The sequence below is a fragment of the Danio rerio genome, chromosome 24, assembly GCF_049306965.1.
Source record: "Danio rerio strain Tuebingen ecotype United States chromosome 24, GRCz12tu, whole genome shotgun sequence".
Lineage (NCBI taxonomy): Eukaryota > Metazoa > Chordata > Actinopteri > Cypriniformes > Danionidae > Danio > Danio rerio.
In genome coordinates this window covers 23,365,989-23,379,289 of record NC_133199.1, presented here as the reverse complement: position 1 = coordinate 23,379,289, position 13,301 = coordinate 23,365,989, and the positions used below count along the sequence as shown (strand labels likewise).

The window sequence follows — 13,301 nt, the reverse complement described above, 5'->3', positions numbered from 1 at the left end:
CTTGAACTCTGAGTTGATTTACCGAGAGATTAAAAACTCTGAGTTTTCGGTTTCAGAATAGCTGATCTGAGTTAGGTTAATCAACTTTGAGTAGACCAAATCAGAGTTAAGCGTGCACACCGTGACTATAAATAAGCATTATCAATGGAGTGCAGATATTATGAGTGACAATGGCAACATCTTAAAAAAAGAGATCAGCATTTCTTTCTCTGGCTGAATTTGATCTGCTCATGCAAAGTTATAGTAAATATGAGCGTATAAATTTAAAAAAGAAGCAACCATCAGTGAAACAGAGACAGTTAGCGTGAGAAAACAGCTGCTCAAGTTAATGCATAATTTCTAATTTAAAGTATTTAAATATTTAAGAATAATAAAATAAGTAATGTAATGTGTGATTTTTATAAAATGTTTCTAAACTTTTATACACATTGATCAGTTTTAATAGATTTAAAAGTGCACTTGTGTGTCTGCCTTTTTGTTGATCAAGTGGTAGAGGTTGATATAACATTTAGAAGGTAAGCAGTACTAAAATAATTTTAGAAATAATCATAATCCCATTAATCTAGTTAAAGTACAGTCGAAGGTTAAGCTAATTATTTATGAAAAAATAACAAGCCATCCTCGTACGTGACTTTGTTCTGTGTGTGACAAAAATGTAGGCAGTAGCTGTGTTTCCATCAAAATATATAACATAAATTTGTGCAAAACTGGAATAACGCCTAAAAGATGTGAATAATGCAGCGTTTCCATCCAACAAGTCAAAGAGAACAAAATAGTCACTTCCTAATTAACGCCAAATATCAACAGTAAAAACAGAATTTACTGCGGTAGAAGAAGCTGTTATTTTTTATTAAATAAATGTACTTGCGCCTCAGAAGACAATGTTGACACACAATAAACACGTGGGGGCGTTTGAAGCCATGAGATGCGGAAACTCTTGACACGCTCCTCCAAACGCTCGGAGGTAATTAATAATATACAGTAATACTGAAACAGTTAAGGCATTTTAGAATGACCAAAAAAACAACATTTAAGATGTGTTACAGTGTGCTCAGCCTGCTGGTTTGTCCATTCACACACATTTTCATCATCATCTCCAACAAACCTTTTTTTTTGTTTTGTTTAGTTTTTTCTTTGTAGTTTATACGCATCTTTTCTTATCAAATAAAAGTTTATCCTACTCAGTTATGCGCATGTTTTTTATGCATATTTTCAAAAGTCATGTGAATCACAACGTTTCCATCAATCGTTTTTATGCACATCTCCAAAATGAGCTCTAAAATAGGTGTGTGGAAACGTAAGGCTAAGGCGAGAAATACTGCTTCATCTTTAAAACAGGGGAGGAGACCGACAGAAACTCAGAGCTTAGAGAATAAAACCTGCTCTGGACCAGGTTAGATTCACAGAGTAGGTTACCACAGTAACTGACTCTGAGTTAAAGTTACCTTTCTTTCAGAAACAGGCTTGACTGCTTTCTCGAGTTTAACAAACCTGCCATTTTGAAACGGAAAATTCAGATTTTCTCTCATTTCAGGGTTAAAATACTCTGAGTTTTCACTTAACCTCCTTTCTGAAACAGGCCCCAGGTCTGCCAGTGAACGAGTATCCCGTTATTTTAAATTTGTTTCCACGGCACTTCCCCGGCACTCACCCGATAAGGTTTCCTTTGTTTGTAAAGACTCACTCCTCAATAAATACTTTAAGTTCACTCCTTTTTCTACCCGTGACAGAAAAATAAAAGCACGTAACTGAAGGTAATCTGTAACGGAACTGGAGGAGAGAGTGAGAACACAAGGTACGATGACAGGATGCAGTGGTGTGGTAAAATAAAAGTTTGCTTTTATTTAAATTAAGCATGAACATTTTACAGAGCAACCCATAAACCAGATGCACTAGCCAATCAGAATGCACCAATCAGAGCCCACTGTGTATATTTTTAGGGAGGGAATTCATAGAACCAGGAATTCCTCAAACTGTATTTAAGAATAATAATAAAAATAAATCAAATAAAACAATCAAGAATTCAACAATAGCTGATTGACCACCCCTTTAAAGACATGTAATTTTTCACTTATCACTCACTTCATTGAAAAAAAAAATGCCAATGAATAAAATAAATAAAGTCAACAAATAAAATGTATGAAAAAAAAAAAAATCAGTTAAAAAAGGCAAGTAAAAACCAAACATTTTCTCTTTTAACAATGTAAACAAATGAAATATACTGAATCACCCAGAAATACTTCTGATAAATATTAATTACATTGAATATTTCAAATTAGATCTTCACGTGACTCAAAAGATAATTTATATGATATTCAATTAGCAGATCGTGCAAAATTGGCATATTAAAAATTGACTATTGCTATAACAGATTTACAAGCTTAACAGTAAATCCTTGACAATAAATGAATTAGGTTGAGGTGAAGAGGGACCTCACACAAACAATATACACTCCATTCACATTTCTCTTTGTGCAAAACCCATCGACGGGTGGTAAGAAAAGAACTCAATGGCTGTGGCTTTTTAATTCTAATTTCATCCTTGGAGCAAAGGAAGCAATGCGGGTTGTACAATTTGTGATTGGCATGAGAATCAGAGCTCTTTCATTTGGATTTTTTTTTTTTTTTTTTTGGTACAGGAAATAATTACCACACTGTAGAACTGCTGAAAAACAACTGCTCAAGCACTGGGCTTGATCACATCTTTGGATGATTTTAATGTTTCTGAGTTTTGGTATGAAAATGGATGCAAGTAGCAGTCCTGTGCTTTTTTTCTCTCACACCTGGCTGTTTATGAAGGCCCAGTTGAAAGCAGACATTATTGGCCCTGTGTTACAATAGAGGCTGTCAATTGAGAATGAAAGCAGCTGCCGCAGGGCTCAGTATGACCACCGTTAGGGCACTTGGCAGACTCTGCGCACTACTGAGGGGGGTAGTCAAATCAGAGACTCGTAGAGAAATGTCTGTTTAGCAATTAAAGTGGGATTCTGATGATGTCCAAGAAAGAAGAAAAATCATGTCTACAGATTCATCATGGCTCATTCAAAATTAAGCAGGATGTTCAGTTCAAGTGGAATTTCCAAAAAAATCAAAAAGTCAACACAAAAGTTTATACCTTCGAAGAACATAAATAGATTTTAGGGTAAATATGTAAATAAATACATAAGATACATACACTGTAAAAATGCTGGGCTCCTTACAATTCCCTCATGTTGTCACAACACAAATTAATTAAGTTGAAGTAATTATTTTAACAAATTTAAATGGATTAAACATAAAACAATTCAGTTTCAGCTCATTTTGCACAAGTAGTTTGTACTGGCAGCAAAATTATTATTTTTTTTTTTGTTTTGGAGTAAGACATACTGTAGGTAAGATTTGGGAATTTTATTTTTGACAAATATGTTTTATTTTTCCTTTATTTTATTAATCTAAAATGAATGTAAATCTATAATTTGGTATCTTGAATAATTATTTAGATTGTTTTAAAATAAAATGTTAAATGGTTTAAGTAGGTTAAGTGACAGCTAAAATTTATAGATATAATTAAATCAAGTTTTATGTTTCCTTGTTTTCCATTTTTGCATTGGTGTATTTAGATAAACAAGTAAACTTGTTTTTAAATGCGTTGTTTAAGTAAATTAAATAAAGGGATGTTTTAGACAAACTGACAGAAAAACAGCAGCAGTAAAATTGACTTAAATTCAAGCTGCAATGATTACTTTTTTCTCCTCATCTCCCTCTTTGTATTACCAAATATGAATTGCAATGCTGTGACCAGCAGCGGTCATCATTTAGGACACTGGAACAGATCACACAGGCTCACCCTGCAACAGGTGCAAATTCCAGTAATACTTCTGTGTTTGGGAGGATCGCGCTTTTATCAGAGCACTTCGTTCCTGTGGCCAGTTGGTGGAAAACCAGCCTTCTTTCAAGACAGGTACAACTCAGTCCTTTCTGCTTCACCAACAAAAAAATAATTAGCCATAATTATTCATCCAGTCATTGTTGCTTTTATTACTATTACAATTAATAATAATAATAATAATAAATATTAGAGTGATTTCTGAAGGACCATGTAACTCTAAAGACTATGTAATGAAGGTGAAAATACATAATTTAAATCACTGGAATAAATTATTAAATTAAATTATAAACTTTTTTTGAACAGTTATTTTATAGTGCAATAACATTTCACAATTTTAAACTTTGTACTGTATTTTTGATTAAATAAATGCAGCTTTGGTGAGAGGGATAAGCTTATTTTAAAACATTTAAAAATCTTAATGACCCCAAACTTAAGTGTAAATAGTACAAAAACTACTCTGGTATGGCCTTCATAAAAACACAATACTGATGGCCATTCCATCCTTTTCACAATGGATACAACTCTTTCCTTTCTGCTTCACAAACACAAAAGATGTGCCTGTTTTACCCATAATAATTTCTGTTTAGACTGTGTGTCTGTTTTTTTTCTGTGTGTTTGTGTGTGTGCGCGCGCATCAATCATACGAGCAGGAAGCCCAATCTTGAAAGGTGCTGGTGGGGTTCTGCTGTCATCTTGGTGCTAATTGGGTGCCCATTTAAACAAAGGCAATAAACAACGAGCAAAGAGGAACCTCTTGACAGCCATAAAAAAGCCGGTTTGTAAAGGGAACAAGAAATCCCAATCAAACCCCCAACAGCCACATTCTCCCACAAGCAGCCCAAAAATCTCTTGCGTGTAAAGAGCCCCTATTATGGGTTTTTGTAAATGACCTTCCATGCAGTGTGTAACACGGCTCTAAGTGAAATATCCAGCTAAGGCTTAAATCTGAAAGTGCACCATGTTTAAAACTATTTATTTATCTACAAAAGAGTTGACTCCTAGTGGTTCGAATGAATCACAGATGTAACGAGTCTTTAGCTGTGACTTTGATATGGAACTAAAGCCTTGACCATTTGTTGCATGCACAGACCCAGGAACATTGTAACTCCCGGCCTCGCCCATAAACATTGTAGAACGAAAAAGAGGAAGACAAACACCGTGGCAGATCCCGGCTGAAACAAGTGACGAAGACGATGTGCTCTGAAGTGTGAGGCAAAGTTAAAGTTATTTTCCCTACCCAAAGATGAGGCTGTAAATAATCAGTGGTTGAAGTTTATTTTTGCAAAAATACCTCAGCATTACAGCCCCAGCCTTGTGCTGTGTTCCTGTCCTTTTTCTGATGAGTGCTTCAGCAACCTACATGCTTACAACAGGGGATTTGTTGGCCAGTTATTAAAAAAAGGATTAGAAATGACTATTGTTCCTTTCCCCATTTCACAAGTGCAAGTAAGTGCGATTAGAATGGTCGATTAAAATGTTTTCTCTAGCTTGCAAATTATGTATTTAATTGTGTTTTGTTACTTGTAAACGCTTGTAATCTAGTTTAGTCTTTATATTCTTATATTGCGTTTAAAGCCACGTTGAAAACGCGAAGCGTGCTACTTTATTTACAGATTTAAATGCGTTTGTGAGCTTGCATTCCACTGCCATTTGTCGTTGCTATGGCCACCATCAGCTGGTCCTATACACGTGTGGTGGTCAAGTTTCAGCTTTTTCTGCTGTGTGGATAAATACTTAATGTGTGTCACTGTTTTTACTTATGGTTAATAATAAAGTAATATGCTGGTGTTTAACTGCATTGCTTTAATGCACTCCTGCATTTGGCTCACACATACACTATTCCTACCTCAATATTGTTGATAAGCTGTGGTGGGTATTTTTCTCGGTGTCACGGTGAACACAGTCGACCAATCACAACAGACTGGGTCATTGGACCAATCAGCGCAAATTAGCCTCTTGCTAAGGAGGGGGTTGGGAACAAATTAATCACTTAAATCATATGTGAGTCGTTGGGATAATAATTAGGTAAAAATAAATGCTTATTAACAGACAATGAAAGTGTTTTTTGCATGCATATCAGATTGTTGTTGGAGACCCCCAAAACCAAAATATGACCTTTTTAATGTATAATAGAGGCTCTTTAAGGAATGGGAGCTTGACCTGGATCAGGTTCATCTCAGCAGGACAGCTACTGATTATGTGATTCCTCTAAACCAGCCATCAATTCACACAGATTTGAGGGATGGATTACATTATGACTTAAAACCAGAAATAATATAATACATCCTAAACCAGAGCTGCACGCAGAAAGGCATAATAGAATCCATTTGCACCACTTAAATTATTTGTACTTGTCATAAGCATTGGGTTTTGTTGTCTGGAGTTTATTTATTCAATGGTAACACTCCCTATTTTTTCAATACAATGTCAATTTCACTTCATTTCCAGAGTATTTGGTCATTTTGAGTGGCAAAATCTATTGTCATCATTTATGTAAATACTGAAACTCGAGAAAGTTTGGTTTACTTAGAAAAAATGTCAAAAATTGTTTCTATTCTACAGTAGAATGTACATTACAAAGTAATAAAAACACTACATCTTTACAACGTTTACACAGAAAAAAACATATTATCATCACTTTTTAATTGTAAAATTAATAAAATAAAGTTTAAAAAAGTATAAAATAAACCAAACACAAATAAACCCAAATATCATGAATTAAATTGATATAACTGAAAAAAAAGAGAAAAAAAGTTAAATGTATGGTTTGCGATCCATGCTGTAGAGAAATTATTTAAATGATAACACCACATAACATTTAAAAACATTTAACTGGTTTGCCATTAATGAGTTGGTTTCAGGAGTTAAAATATTTTATATTGATCAAATTAAATTTATCCCTAAAAGACTTTAATAAACATAATAAAACAAATAAAACAATTATAACAAATAATAACTAAAAAACTGGGTCAGTTGGCATTTCTGTGTGGAGTTTGCATGTTCTCCCCATGTTGGCTTGGATTTCCTCTGGGTGCTCCGGTTTCCCCAAGTCCAAAGACATGTGCTATAGCTAAATTGTCCATAGTGTATGTGGTGAATGAGTGTGTATGAGTGTTTCCCAGTGATAGGTTGCAGCTGAAAGGGCATCCATGGCGTAAAACATATGCTAGCTAAGCTGGCGGTTCATTCCGCTGTGGTGACCCCTGATCAATGAAAGGACTACGCTGCAAAGAAAATGAATGAATGAATGAATGAATGAACGAATGAACGAATGAACGAATGAACAAATTAATGAATGAATGTTTTCACAGGGCCAGAGCTTTGGGTGACCAGACTTTCAACAGAAGGAACAGAATCTCTGAGATAACTATTTAGCAATGTGTTTAAAAGTAACCAGAGTAGAAGCGGAATTATTTTTAATTTATTTCAATTTACGTTTATTGGATTTCAAGTAAAGTATACATAAACATTCAACAAGTATGAGATCATGTCTGTGTATCAATAGAAGTTTTATAACAAGCTAACTATTAATCCCATTAAACCAGATAATTTCCTCTACTACACATTCAGTGAGCAAAAGGCAGAATAAAGCTTCCAGAGCCAAAAGAGAAAGAAAATAGAAGGACAGTGGAAATAGAAGGTAAAAAAAAAACTGATATGTACTTTTCAGCTGTGCAAGAGAATGAAATGTAAACAGAGCTTTAGAGAACTACTTTAGATCTTAGCAAACATTTCTGGAGCCCTCTGGACCACTTTGTAACCCTCCTGGCTGGCAGGGAGCTCAGCCTCTTGTCAAGCAGCAATCCTTTGTAGTGCTCCCCTGATACTCAGCCAAGCTTCTTTCTCAGGATGTGCCTGCATATGCATGAAGGAAGGACCGTCCGGCCGGCCTCACCCCTGCTACTTTGTGCCAAAACTCTGCAATCTGTCCTGGACAGAAAGATGTTTCACTAGCTCCTCATGAGGCTCATAAGCTCCTCATAGGAAACTTGACATATAGGTCTCAATTGCTCTATTGAACCAACAAACTAAAACAAACCAGCTAGCATTATATGTTGTAAATCTCAAGAGTTGTACTAGTGGCAGATACTATGCATGCTTCTAACTCTCATGCCAATATTGCTAGTTTAAATCTCAGTTGGAACAGCTGAAGTAGAATCAGAGAGGTCACACTGGTGCCGTAGCCCATAAGTTTAGTGGGTTACGTGTGATGGAGCCCAGGTGGTAAGAGCTATGCAGTAAAATTTGCTACTTTGATCTCAGGAGGCACAGTCATAGCTAAGGCAGGAGGCTATGAACGCTAGATTCCTTGCTAGCATTACATGCTGAAATTGCTGGTTCAAATCCAATTTGAAGATAGTTGAATAGGATCAGAGAGGCAACATTTGTGCTGTGACCTAGTAAAAGTTTAGGTGGGTTAGTAAATTTTACTCACCTGAAAAGTTGCCCATCTTAAACACAAGTGACCGGCACAATTTTTAGCATTCTTACTATAGTGTGCCAGCTTCACGTGCTAAAATCTTTTCATTTTCTTTTCAGCTTATTCCCTTTATTAATAAGGGGTTACCACAGCAGATTTAACCACCAACTTATCCAGCAATATGTTTTACGTGGCGAATGCCCTTCCAGCTGCAACTTGACCTGCTAAAAAATCCAGCTTAAACCAGCCTAGGCTGGTTGGCTGGTTTTAGCTGGTTGACCAGACTGGTTTTTAGAGGGGTTTTGGCCATTTCCAAGCTGGTTTCCAGCCATTTCCAGCCTAGTCTTAACTGGTCAGGCTGGAAAATGACCAGCTAAATCCAGCTAAAACCAGCTGGACATAGCTGGTTTTGGCTGGGCTCCAAGCCTGGCTAGGCTGGTTTAAGCTGGTCATCTCTCAGCCTGACCAGCTAAGACCAGGCTGGAAATGGCTGGAAACCAGCCTGGAAATTGCCAAAACCCCTCTAAAACCAACCTGGTTGACCAGCTAAAACCAGCCAACCAGCCTGGGCTGGTTTAAACAGTTTTTTTTTCAGAAGGGTCTTCAGTAGAAATTATTTACACACATACACTACGGACAATTTAGCCGGAGGACCCGGAGGAAACCTGGGGAGAACATGCAAACTCCACACAAATATACCAACTGACCCAGCCAAGGCTTGAACCAGTGACCTTTTTGCTTTTGTGGCGATTGTGCTACCCACTGCGCCACCGTGATGCCCTCATGCTGGAATCATTTTCATTTGGAGCAAATTGAATAGAATCATAGAGGTTACATTGGTGCTAGCAATGTTAGCCAGCAAGAGTCATGTATTAAACCTCCTTCAATTTTAAGGGATTTAATACTTATAAATGCTAGAGGCTGTGTTGTTAAATGTTGTTGTTTGTATTTAGTGAACCCACATCTCATGTTGGAATCACCAATTTGAATTCCAGCTGGAGCAAGATGAGTAGTAACAGAAGCAGGGGCACTGTAATGGAGTTGGGCTGGGAATGATTAGGTCAACTATAAGGCACTTCACAGAGTGATCATGAGATGGCGAGACCCAAGAGGTGTGCAAGCAAAAAATAAAAATAAGATAAAAAATCAGAAAGGTTACTTCATATCTTCTTCATTATTGCATTAGAAATATATAAGGTCTTGAAGTTTTATTCACAAGTCAGCAAAAAGTATAGCATAAATGTTTGGTTTTGAGGATTACCATTAAGTAGAAGATATATAAAACTAGTATTTCTTTTTGAAGGTTAAGCAAGTACAATACTTAAAACAACAGTGTATTTGTTTGATGCACATGCATGCCAAACCAAAAATGCTTACAATCACAACCTGCTACCCACATTTCAGACCAAAGAACAAGAAAAAAAAGCTTGTTTTACAAGCCCACTTCCTCCTAAAAAGTCATCTTGATGGCCTGAGTTTTTCAGAAAAATGATGAAAACAGATAAATCTCGTTTCCCCCTCCCTTCCTCTCCTGCTGACTATCATGCTTGTTTACTTCCATTCTCTGTTGTAGATAGAAGCCAGCCAGAACACTTGCTTTCCAGGTGATTTCCTCCCGCCGATATGAAGGGCTGATTCAGATCCTGCATGTTTAGACAGTGCTGAGGGCTGAATGGAGACTGTGGATATAGTGCAGGCTTAAATTGGCAATGCTTTTCTCCATGACAAAACTAAAATCCCCCTTGTCTCCAAGGTGAACGTTAATACACCACAGAAATAAAAGCACTAGTTCACCCAAAAATGTATGTCATTATTTACTCACCAGAATTTTGTTCCAAGCCTGTATGACGATGATATTTATTTATTTATTTTTTGTTTCTTTTTGTCCATTGTCTCCCTCCTCATCCGATTGATGAGGAGGGAGACAATGGACAAAAATCGGATCGGATCCGACCTTGATCCGATTGACCAAAGACACATCTTAAAAACCAAGCGTAAATGGGTGCAAAGGTATTTGGAGTAAAATGAGGGTGAGTAACTGGCAACTGTCATTTGAGTAAAATATGCTTTAAGAGAACAAGACTGAATCTATTCGAGTATCTGATCCAATTCAGAGGCTTCACCCCATAAAAGCCACATTCGAAGACCAACCGAGTCACTGTGGCATGAAGCAATTTTTGCAGCTTTAAATGACCAAGGACAACCCAATTAATAAATCATCCACTTAACAACATGGTCTTTAGTCATCAATGGTCTATGATGTGAGGCTTCACATACTTTTGAAAATCCAATGTTTAGCTCATCCTAAAAAGCACTTATTTTTGGAGAAAATGTTCTAAACACAAAGGGATTCTTCTATAAGGGGGTTTAATGTCCAAATACCATTTCACAATTATTTGGCAATCAGGATACAATCTCTGACCTGGAACACAGCTAGTACCAATCCCAATATGGGATCTCAAAGTGCAAAGTGACTTTACTTAAAACAATTACAAGCTACAACAATAATTTTTCACTACCATACTTTGGACGAGAAAGCACAGCAAATATTCCGTTTATAAACATCATTCAAATCATTTGGTGAACTTTTATTGAACTTTAGATTACTGAAGAGTGCCTGTGTTGGGTAAATTTCCAGTGACACAGTGCCAATTAAGGCCTTTACTGTCTTCCATGCCTTTTTTCAGGGCTAAGAAATGGTTTCTTCCATGACTGAACAATAAAATTCCCCTTTCTCTCCACATCGGACATCAATACACCACAGAATTAGGAGAAAACATTTTGAAATTCATCAACTGTGGGCTTGTTGTCCATCCTAGTCATGGAACCTGAGATTTGTGTTTATGTTGTGCTCTGCTAAGAATGGAAAAAAGGCATCAGTGTTCATCTTTGTGGCATTCAAACCCTTAAAGGTTGGTTGATATGTGAAGTTAGTCTCTTAAAAAGAGTGCTTAACTTATCTGTTGCACACCAGGTGTAAATCTCTCATCAGACCCCTTATAAAGAGTGTAAAAGTACCAGGGAAAAGCTTACATGCTCTTCAGGCCTTAATACAGCTATGATTGTTAGGAATCATTGAGCAGGTTTATCTTTAGAGCTGCTGTTTCACAGAACACACACCAAGACTCCCACAAGGGTTAATAAGTTGTTGAGGCCAAGAATAAGATTTTCTTTGCCACCCACATGGATCAGAATTCTAAGCTAAGACAACAATATGGCTCTTAGTCCTTTCATATCTCAGTATAATGTAGCTGATACTTTTTGTGTTTCACATCCTGTTTGCCGAGGACTACAGAATGGCTCACTCATCCCTGTGAATTCATCAGTTTCAACTCTGTTATTACAACATATCAGTTTCTGTAATTATAGGCATACTGGTTACAATAACAATGTAACCAGGGAAACATTCAAGGACAACTGGTATTGATTCTAACAACTATGTGCATTCAATAATAAAATTGATAACTGAACAAACAGTAATACAAATAAACCAAATGCCTGATTTACAGAAAGCAGTCAGACTCCATTTTCTAAAAAATAACTGCATTTGAATGACACTGTTTGTCTCTACAGGAAAAATCTAAATCAGTTAACCTAAAAAAAAAGAAAAAACACACAATACAGCAGCTACAAATGTAATTATTATTAAATATTGTAAATACTACAAAGTTCTTTTGAAAGGGAGCTTGGCATTTCTTTGCAGACCTTTTATCCACAGGTATATATATATATATATATATATATATATATATATATATATATATATATATATATATATATATATATATATATATATATATATATTGTACAATTGAAGTCTTCAATACAACATGATTTCTGAAAACTACTACAAACTTACTACAAACAGTTTTAGTAATTTCCATAAATCGTTTTTTTTTTTTTTTTGCAATTGCACTCTTTAATGCGCAACATAAAAATCACATCTTAACAATTACAAAAATATCTGTTTTTGCTAATTAGCTCTTCTATTATATCCTGTTACTGCATGTAGTATTTCTTATCCTTTCTAACACTCTTTTTAACTGCTTTATGCTTTACACGTATTCCTCTTGGGCCTTAGCTTTTGCTGCTCTAGTCCTGCTGTTGTTGACTGCTACCTTCTTCTGTTTCCTCTCTATTATCTTTTCTAGGGTCACAGCTGTAATACACTCTTTATGATGGTGTTTCTTTATTCCGACCACTTCTTGACAGGTTGTTCTTAGTGTCTCTTTTATGGCTTGCCAACTGACCAGCACACTACTTCCTCCCTTATCCTTCTGCAGTTCTTGCAGCACCTCAAACCTGTTCTTCAACTGAAGTCCCAACTCTTCCCTGACGCAGGGGATCTTTACGCAGCTGACGTCATACTTCTCTCTACACTGTGTTGGTTCCTTCCTGCTCTTCTTCAACTTCAGCTGCATGCTGGCGACTAATAGGTGGAGGTCCGAAGCCACATCTGCTCCTCTTATAACTCTAATGTCCTGGAGGGATCTTCTGAACCTCTTGCTAATGCAGATGTGGTCAATCTGGTTCTCCAGAATGACCCGTCAAAGACAAGGAGGGAAGGGCTATCGTAGGAGTAGAGCAGCAGATTAATAGATGGTCTGAACATTGAGGAGCTTTTGAATAGACCAGTACCACCAAACCCGCCAGACATCAATCCAACCAATGAAGATCTCCCCATTAACTGTGAAAAGCCAACCAGAGAGGAGATCAGGAAGGCTATTACCCTGTTGAAAAACGGGAAGGCAGCTGGACCAGACAACATACCAGCGGAAGCTTTGAAAGTAGAACTGGATGCATCGGTGAAGATGCTGTATCCCCTTTTTGAAAAGATCTGGGAGGAGGAAGAAATACCGACTGATTGGAAGGATGGTTATTTAATTAAGCTTCCAAAAAAGGGGAATCTTAGTAACTGCAACAACTACAGAGGCATCACACTATTGTCAGTGCCAAGCAAGATTTTCAACAGGATCCTCCTAGAGCGGATGAAGGACATCGTCGATCAACAATT

At 36.7% G+C, this 13,301-nt stretch overlaps 1 protein-coding gene across 9 annotated transcripts in view; it reads right to left on the bottom strand.

The window, feature by feature from the left end:
• Window positions 1–13,301, bottom strand: part of sulf1 (sulfatase 1) — a 172,381-nt gene that overhangs the window by 79,512 nt on the left and 79,568 nt on the right. The gene's annotated exons all lie outside the window — the stretch shown is intronic.